This window comes from Populus alba, chromosome 19 (assembly GCF_005239225.2).
Source record: "Populus alba chromosome 19, ASM523922v2, whole genome shotgun sequence".
NCBI classification, from domain to species: domain Eukaryota; kingdom Viridiplantae; phylum Streptophyta; class Magnoliopsida; order Malpighiales; family Salicaceae; genus Populus; species Populus alba.
Genome location: NC_133302.1, coordinates 17,504,260 through 17,513,038, shown reverse-complemented (window position 1 = coordinate 17,513,038; position 8,779 = coordinate 17,504,260). Strand labels below are relative to the sequence as shown.

Below are 8,779 nucleotides of genomic sequence, written 5' to 3'. Positions count from 1 at the left end.
GTTGAATCCGTCTGTACACAACCCAAGACGCACATTCCTTGATTCAGCTGAAAAGTGAGGATGCACACTATTAAAGCGTTTCCACGCTTCGCCGTCAGAAGGATGCACCATCACACCATCAACCGCATCATGTGTTTGGTGCCATTTCATGTGCTCAGCAGTCCTTGGTGACATGAATAACCTCTGCAGTCTAGGTGTGATTGGGAAGTATCTAAGTTTTTTATATGCCACTAGATTCTTTCCCCTGCCAGTTCTGGGTTTGTAACGGGAATGCCCGCATGTCATGCACTCGGTCATCTCAGCATTTTCAAGGTAGTATAACATGAAGAAGTTAGGGCACATGTCAATTTTCTGGTATCCTAAACTAGGGGGTTTCATCATGGCTTCGTAGCATAGATGTTCTCTTTCAGCTTGTTCCCTTCAAGTAAAATGCTTCTCGCCCATTCAATAATTTTGTCATACCCGACCTCACTCAACCCGTGATCTGACTTCATGGTGAACACTTGTGCCACGGTAGATAATTTACCGTGGTTTGTGCAGCCATCCCATAATGGTTCGTTAGAATCTTTCAAAAAATCAAAAAACCTAGCTGCATCTACATTAGGTTCTTTTTCTACAATTGGACATTAACTGACATTACCTTGATTCATTCTAATTGCATCCATAACCATATTTCTGTAAGAATTAGTGTTGTCATTTGCCGCTTCATGCACGTTGCTAGCACTAGAAGTTGACCCAACCACCGTTTCTCTCATTCTCTTATTACTAACAAATACCTCTCCATGTGCATACCAACACTCGTAATCCTCCATAAACCCTTTGTGTAGAAGATGCATCATTACAACATCTGGATGCAAATACTTTTTATTTTGACACTTCCTGCATGGACACCTAATACCGCCTCCAGTAAAATTTCTGGCAATAGATGTTGCGAAATTAATAAAACCCTGAACCCCGTTACAATAATCCATCCTCTGCAATCCTTAGGGTGAATCTAGATACATCTATGAACGATCATCCATGACTTCTATCAAACCTCTATAAAATTATGATGACATCATGTATTAATTAACTAAGTTAGGTAAATAAACTTGCAAAAATATTACTTTACCTCAAGATTATCCAACAAACCAATCATAACTTCTCATCAATATTAAATATTCATTATCATTTGTCAACGTCCATACAAATTAATATATATAAATTAACGAAAATTACCACTCTGCAATACCATCGATAAAACTTAAAACGGACCCATTAATTATTTCAAAACAGAACATGTAATTCGATAATTCCACAAAGTTTTAACAATTTACAAACAAATACAATCTTAAAAAATCTAAAACAAACCATAATAGGTATAAAATTATACATTCATGCACTATAAGTTTGTTTGAGAAATAACAATAAAACATGTACATCTACTAACAAAATACATATACTAAAAAAACAATAAAATTGACATTTAAATGTTAAAATTTAAAAAGATAGAATTACTTACAAAAATTGATAAATTCATCGGTAAATCAGAACACGGATACTATGACCACAAAACTTTAAAAAATATAACTTGGTATGCTGAGATGAGGAAGATTTTTGTTTGGGGGTGAGGTGGGGTTGGTTATTTGCAGATGGGGAGAGTTAGGATTAGGAAGAAGAAGGAAAAATTGGGGAGGAGAGGGTCGGCAAAGCGGGCATTTATTAACTTTTTTCGACGGAATACGTCTGTTAATGACTCCGTCGACTATTTCGACAGAAAAATCGACACTTCACCTCACGGATCTGCTTTTTCAAATCCCTCAGTGATTCTGTCAACATTTTTAACAGTGAACCGGTCACGTCACCCATACGGATTTGTCATTTCAAATCCCTTGGTGATTCCGTCGATATTTTTGATGGTGAACCGGTCACGTCACCCGTACAGGTCACCCGTTTTGAATCTGTCAATGATTCTGTCGGAAAAATCACCTGACAAAACCTCCACATCAACGACCCGCCCTTTTTTTCTTAATTCTGAACTTTCTGTCTATAATTCAGTTGGTAATTACCGACGGTTATATAACCGTCGGTAATTACCGACTGAATTATGGATGGAAACAGGTCGTCGGTAATTTCGACCTCAAATTACCGACATAAATATTCCGTCGGTGATTCCGTTGCTATTAAGCGAATTTCTGGTAGTGGACTGGATCAACGAGATATCAAGAGCTCACCGTGAAACCATTCAAGTTATCTTGGAAGAAATGGATGAGCAACTTGTCATTATGTATGACCTTTGTTATTTTGTTGTAATATGATCTCATGTGTGTATTAAGGCATTCTAACTCCATGTACTTAATAAATTCTAGTACTCTAAACTCTTTGGTACCACTACATTTGGTACTAGGCATATCTCAGCTACTCTAACCAAGCCATTGACGTCAATTCCCTCAACAACTTTAAACCTCTCCTCTGACTCAACCCATTTATCTTGTTTAGGGTGACCAAAAGATTTAACCCCATCAATGATAACTAGAGCTACTAGCAGTGATAACAAAGTCGGATGTTGACTGTATGTCCCTTCCCCTAACTGTGCTCTTAGGAGTTGGTCGAGTGCATGTATGATAACTCCAACTCTTTTTGGTAGTTGATTAGTATTTAAAAGTGCATTTTTATCAAAGTTTTGTATCATCATTTTGCACTTGAAGTATCAATAACTCCTTAACTAAAGCATGTTTTATAATAACATACGTAATAATATAAGATACCTTTAATTTATTGTAAATGTTCATCTTAAATGCAGGCCTATCACATAAATGAAAGGATTGATTGATGAGTTTAAGTATTGAAATTGAAAGGACAAAGAGAGGGCCAAACTTAGAAAAGAAATGTTGGTGCAGTCCAAACTTGAACACTGTTCGGTAATTGGGTCATATCTCGACTTCTAGATGTCTAAATAACCTTAATTTTTTGGACAGATTTGGTAAGACATAGGCCTACAAATTTCATTTGGAGTCCAAGATTTAAAAAGCCATTTTCAAGTCCAAATTATAGCAACAACGGAGAAATCCAAATTTGTCTTGCAGCCCAGATACTGTTCAGTGTTCAGCCCATATTTTGAGTTCTAGAAGTCCAAATGACCTTAATTTTTTTTCCTGGAAAGGTAAGACAATTTCCTAGAACTTTCATGAGTACAGGTGGTTCCAGTTCTGATGTTAGCAATGACGTTTTATTCAGACAAGAAGATAAGGATTTTCACCAAGTCAAGAGTTGGCTACCTACTCAACAATTAGTCATCAAATCAATAGTTCCAAATTTTTGCCTATAAAAGAAGGCATTTGCCATGCATTTAGGCATCTTGGTGTTCAGATCAAGATCATGCTCTTGCTCTCTTTCTTTGTATTTGGTAATGTTTAAGTTTTATTTTATGTTATATTAAACTCTTGTTTATGTTTTTCATTTCCTTTCCCTTATTTATATAATTATGTTCTTATCTTGTTTATTTATGTTTTTTTCTTTCATTATGTTTAGCTAAATCTATTATGTCAAGGTGAAAAGGTTACACTAATGGTGTAAGAATAAGTATAGTATAAACTCAACATGGATTTTAATGCTTGATACTAACATTTTTTATATTTCTTATCTTGCTCACTCCTAATACCTTGCTTTTTAAATGGTTAATCTAGATTTGTGTTGAACAACCCTTGGTACAACAAATGCTTGGCACTTTCATAGCCCAACCGTATGGTATAACCTACACATGTGCTATGAAAGGAACTTGATTTGTTGTTAACATAAGTTATCACCATGAATACCTGATAATATTTACAAGTATAATTGGCATTACTCGAATAAGATAATTAATGTAATCATGTTAACAATTATAATTTGATTGGAACCTCCTTTGTGTGTTGTTTCCAGTTGAGTAATAAGAGTTTATACTATACTTATTTGAAGTACTATTAGTGGATCCTCTAACCTTGACATTTGTTTTTATTATTGTTTAATCCTCACATTAATCTTACATCTCAAAGTCCTCTTTATTATTACTATTACTATTATTAATATCATAACCACTACTACTACTACTACTACTATTATTACTATTATTGTTGTTGTTGTTGTTGTTGTTGTTATTGTTATTGTTGTTATTGTTGTTGTTGTGTTGTTGTTATTTATAATTTATATAGTTAACCTCCCTGTGATTTGACCCCGGTCTTGCCGATTTATTTATTACTTCGACACTCCTGCACTTGGAAGAAGACATCAATCTTTTGGTTGTGTCCGTAGTGAGCCCTTTCTTTATTTTCCATCCTTTTACAAAACCTAGTATTGTAGATTTTAGTAGGGGGGGCCTAAGTTTCGAATACCTATTGGCCACATTTTGAAATTCATAACACAAGTGCATATAGATGTATAATTATGCATGACAATGCATGTTTGGATGTGGATTACCAAATTTCTGGACTGATATATGCCATCATTTGGGTAAGATTTTTTATCCTTTTATAACTGTCGAGGCAATTTGATTTGAGCCAATTCATAATATATTTATACACATCAATACAAAATGCTACTGAGAAGACTGGGTCTATGCACTTTTCATTCATGTTCAGTGAAAGCTTTTACATTTAAGGATCAGTTCATCAACTGTTACTCCACAACTTCCTCAATTTCTCTTCAATGAAGAGTTGTTCCTTGATGGAGATCTCGAGGGCTTTATTGATGCCCAATTATACATAGAGCTTTTCCGGTTCTTCTCTCAACTCCTTGTCATTGTTAATTCTTCTTCTCCTATTTAGTTCAGTGGCTTGTGAAGTTTTCGTTTTGAATTTGAGATTCATAAAGAAAGTCACCAATGATAGATTTCTACACCTCGAGTATTTTTCACTGGTGACTAGATCTCTCAAACCATCTACTTTTTCTTTTTTATCAACACCAAAAGCTTCCAATCTTGTTTGATGTTTTCCATAACTTTTAAAGCGGATTGGTTTTTGAATAACCCAGAGAATTGTGATCGTTTAGTCATCCTTGGCACATATTATATGCCCCTAAGCTTTCTCGCAACCAAAGCAGGCGCGTAGCTAACTTTGTTTGTGCTGGCTATGAAGGGCTTGGTGGTATTCTTAGAAAGGCTACTTAGAACCAGAGATACCACTATCACTATAGGTGTTAACATGAGAGTATTACTCATTTATGCTTTGTTGATGACCTTATGATATTTTGTTAGGTAGACACAAATTTAGTGGGTGTTGTGATGAGGGCTCTGGATGACTTTGTTGTGTTATCAAGGCTGATGATCAACCTAGAGAAGAGTCATGTTTTGATATAAGGTGTGGATAATGATTTGAAAGCATCTCTTTTGGATCTCTTGGGAGGCACTTCTAGATACCAGGCCCAAGAATATTATGCACCATCTTCTTTGGTTTCCAAGACATGTCCCATGACACTCCTTCATCTTATGGCTTATCTTTTTGGGTTGTCTACACACTATTAACAGACTACAGACTGTTCAGATCATCACCTTTACAATATGTATTTTATGTGGTTTACATGTGGAAACCCATGATCATTTATTTTTTAAGTGCTCCTTCCCAGCAACATTATTTAGATGAATTAAATAAAAAGATATATTAAAAGAATATACTATATTTAATCATTCAAGACAAAGACAAAAATAAAATGATTGAAATGATAAAATAAAACTTTGATTCAATTTAGTATTAGTCATTTAATAATTTAAATTTATAGGACACGGAATAGAGATGTACTTTCTTAATAGTAGAAGGTTGTGTTTGTTTTTACACCTGCTTTTGTGTTTGCGGTGCAAACAAATGCAACAAGGTGTTTTGGTAACAAACCAAACTATGTTTTATACTACGTGACCCACTAAAAAATTGAGTTTGAAATGTGGTTTTTGTGAAGTAGTTTTTACATGTTTTTTTAACTGGGTTTCATAAAACCCTGTTTGTTTTAGCGTTTCAAAAGTGCTTTTCCAATTAAAAAAATTTAAGAATTTTTTATTTTTTTCTTTACTTCAAATTAATATTTTTTGATGTTTTCAGATCATTTTAATGCGCTGATATCAAAATTAATTTTTTAAAAATAAAAAAAATACTATTTTGATGCATTTCCAATTAAAAAGCACTTTGAAAAACAACCACAATCACACTTCCACCAAACATTTTAACATGTTTTTTACTACACATAAATTTCAATTATAATTTTTATCAAACACGTATCTAAATCCAACTAACCACAGGTAACCACACTTTCTTTAAACCAAAACCACAAAAGCTACATAAAAAAACAATCACTCGAAGTTGTTGATTTTGTTGGATAAAGATATCTAATAATAACCATATAAATGAAAGTTAAACTCAAATATTTAGATAGTAATTTCATCGATTACTACGAAAGAAAATAATAAATTAGATGCTTGAAGGATAAATGTAGTCTAAATAATTAATATTTGAAAAGAAGTAATCAGAATTAACAAAAATAAGGACAGTAGTAAATCTCAAGACATATTCTATATTCCCAATGCCAATACAACATACTATATGTCTATAAATAGCCATCCGATACTAGAATTGAAAGCCACAACCCACGTCTGAAGCCATTCTCCGAAACAGCACACGATATGGCTCCTAATCTTTCCCATCCTTTATCAGCAATCCTCGTTATCTTTTCTATCCAGTCCTTCAGAGGTCAGGCAAGAACTTTGAAACCCGAGCATCGCCAATCTTTCAGCAGCTTCCTTCAAGGGCTGGAGGGGGTTCAAAAGGGCCAAACTGTGGAAGGGCTTATTGAGCTCAAACAATACCTCAAAAAACTTGGGTAGTACCCAAGTGATGATTTCACTCTCACAAGCAGTGATTTTGATGACCACTTGGAGCTAGCACTCAAAACATACCAAGAATATTTTCATCTGAATGTTACTGGCAACCTTGACTCTAGTACCATACAACAAATGGTGATTCCACGATGTGGAATGCCTGATATCATAAACACTCCGTCCACTAAACCGAACAGCACTACATCAAAACACAACAAGTTCCACATGGTTGTTCATTATGCTTTCGGGACACAAAAGTGGCCACCTTCCAAGTATTCTCTGACCTACAGATTTGGCTCGGGTGTCCAAGTTGTAGGTTCGGACACCTTGAGGTCGGTCTGCTCAAACGCTTTCCAAACATGGGCAAAGGTTTCTCCATTCACTTTCCAGGAGGCGACAGCCGGTGCATCAGCAGATATTGTAATTGAGTTCTACAGCGGTGATCATGGGGACCAGGTTCCTTTTGATGGACCAGGGAATCAACTGGCTCATGCTTTTTTTCCACAAGACGGCCGTCTACATTACGATGCAGACGAGAACTGGAGCACTGACCCCGCAATGGATCAAACTGACCTGGAATCCGTTACTGTTCATGAAATAGGACATCTGCTTGGCCTTTATCATAGTAAAGATCATCCCGAAGCCATCATGTATCCAACGATAGCACCGGGAAAGAAGAAAAGAGATCTCGCCCAGGATGATATTGATGGGATACATGCTCTCTATTCCAATTAATTAATTAAACTATATGCAGTATAAGTTAAGGAATTGCTAGAAAATATCCATGGCAGTTGAAAGCTGGCCTCATCTCCTACTCTAAATATGTTATATCTAAGTAGATTGGGCTTTTATTCTACGTATTTGAACAGATTTTTATTGTACCAAAATTAAAAGGAAAATAAAAAAAAAGCTATAGATTAAGTTATTATTGTACGACATGTTAATTAGATCCTCTCTCTCATGCATGTTCCTTCCATGTCATGTTAAATTGTTGAATTCAAAATAATTTATCTACCTTCTCAGTCTCAAAATAAATATGAAGACGTAAAATTCTTGGAATAAAAAAGTATACATCAATAATTTTTTGTGTTTAATACGTGATTCTCTTTTTACCATTAATCAATGCTCTTATTTATTTTTACTAATAATCACGAAAAGTTTTCTAAGGATTTTTTTTTTTATGGTTTGAAAAATTATATTTTATATCATAAATTTCATTCGCGAATTTACATTTAGTATCCTTTTAAAGAAAGCCAACAAAATATATCTCATTATTTACTAAATTATTATTTTAACGACTAAAAAATCTTTGAAATCTCAAAATAGCAAAACTATCATTCATGATCAATTCTTGAACACAATCCTTTTCAGGAAGCCATAAAAAAGTGCAGCAGGCAGGTTCTCTCATGAATCTTGATTCTTGGGGAATTCTTAGTAATTATTCATTTTTAATCTCCATGATTTAGCTTTGTTGCTTTTGCTAAGCTTTCTGATGTTATTTATCTACGGCTAAACAAGTCTGCTGATGCTGCATTTAGGATGCAAAATTTGTTTAGGTTCCGTGAATTGTCAGAGTTTGATGACAAGAAGCGAATTGAAGCTGTCGTAGACGTCTTTCCTATCAGAACGCAAGGCGACGTAAGCCACAACCTGAGGCAATCTGGTTCAGTTCAGCAAGGCCATCATCATCATTTTATGGTGCATGCTTCGATTTCAAAGGTTTTAACTGTCGTGTTCCAAAAATAATTTGATTGAATCTTATACGAATCCTTTACTGCATCTTCTGATGCTGTGATTGTTGTTACCGCTAGTTTGTTTTTGCATTTTAAAATTTTTTTTAAAAAATAAAAATATTAATTTTTTTATTTCAAATTATTGATATGTTAATGTTAAAATTATTATTTTTTTAAACAATATTATTTTGATGTATTTTTAAATAAAAAAATAATTTAAAAAACAATC

General features: G+C 34.3%; 1 pseudogene; it reads left to right on the top strand.

Moving 5' to 3' along the window:
* Window positions 1-6,599: 6,599 nt before the first annotated feature.
* Window positions 6,600-7,724, top strand: LOC118056588 (metalloendoproteinase 2-MMP-like; annotated as a pseudogene).
* The last annotated feature ends 1,055 nt before the right edge of the window (window positions 7,725-8,779 follow it).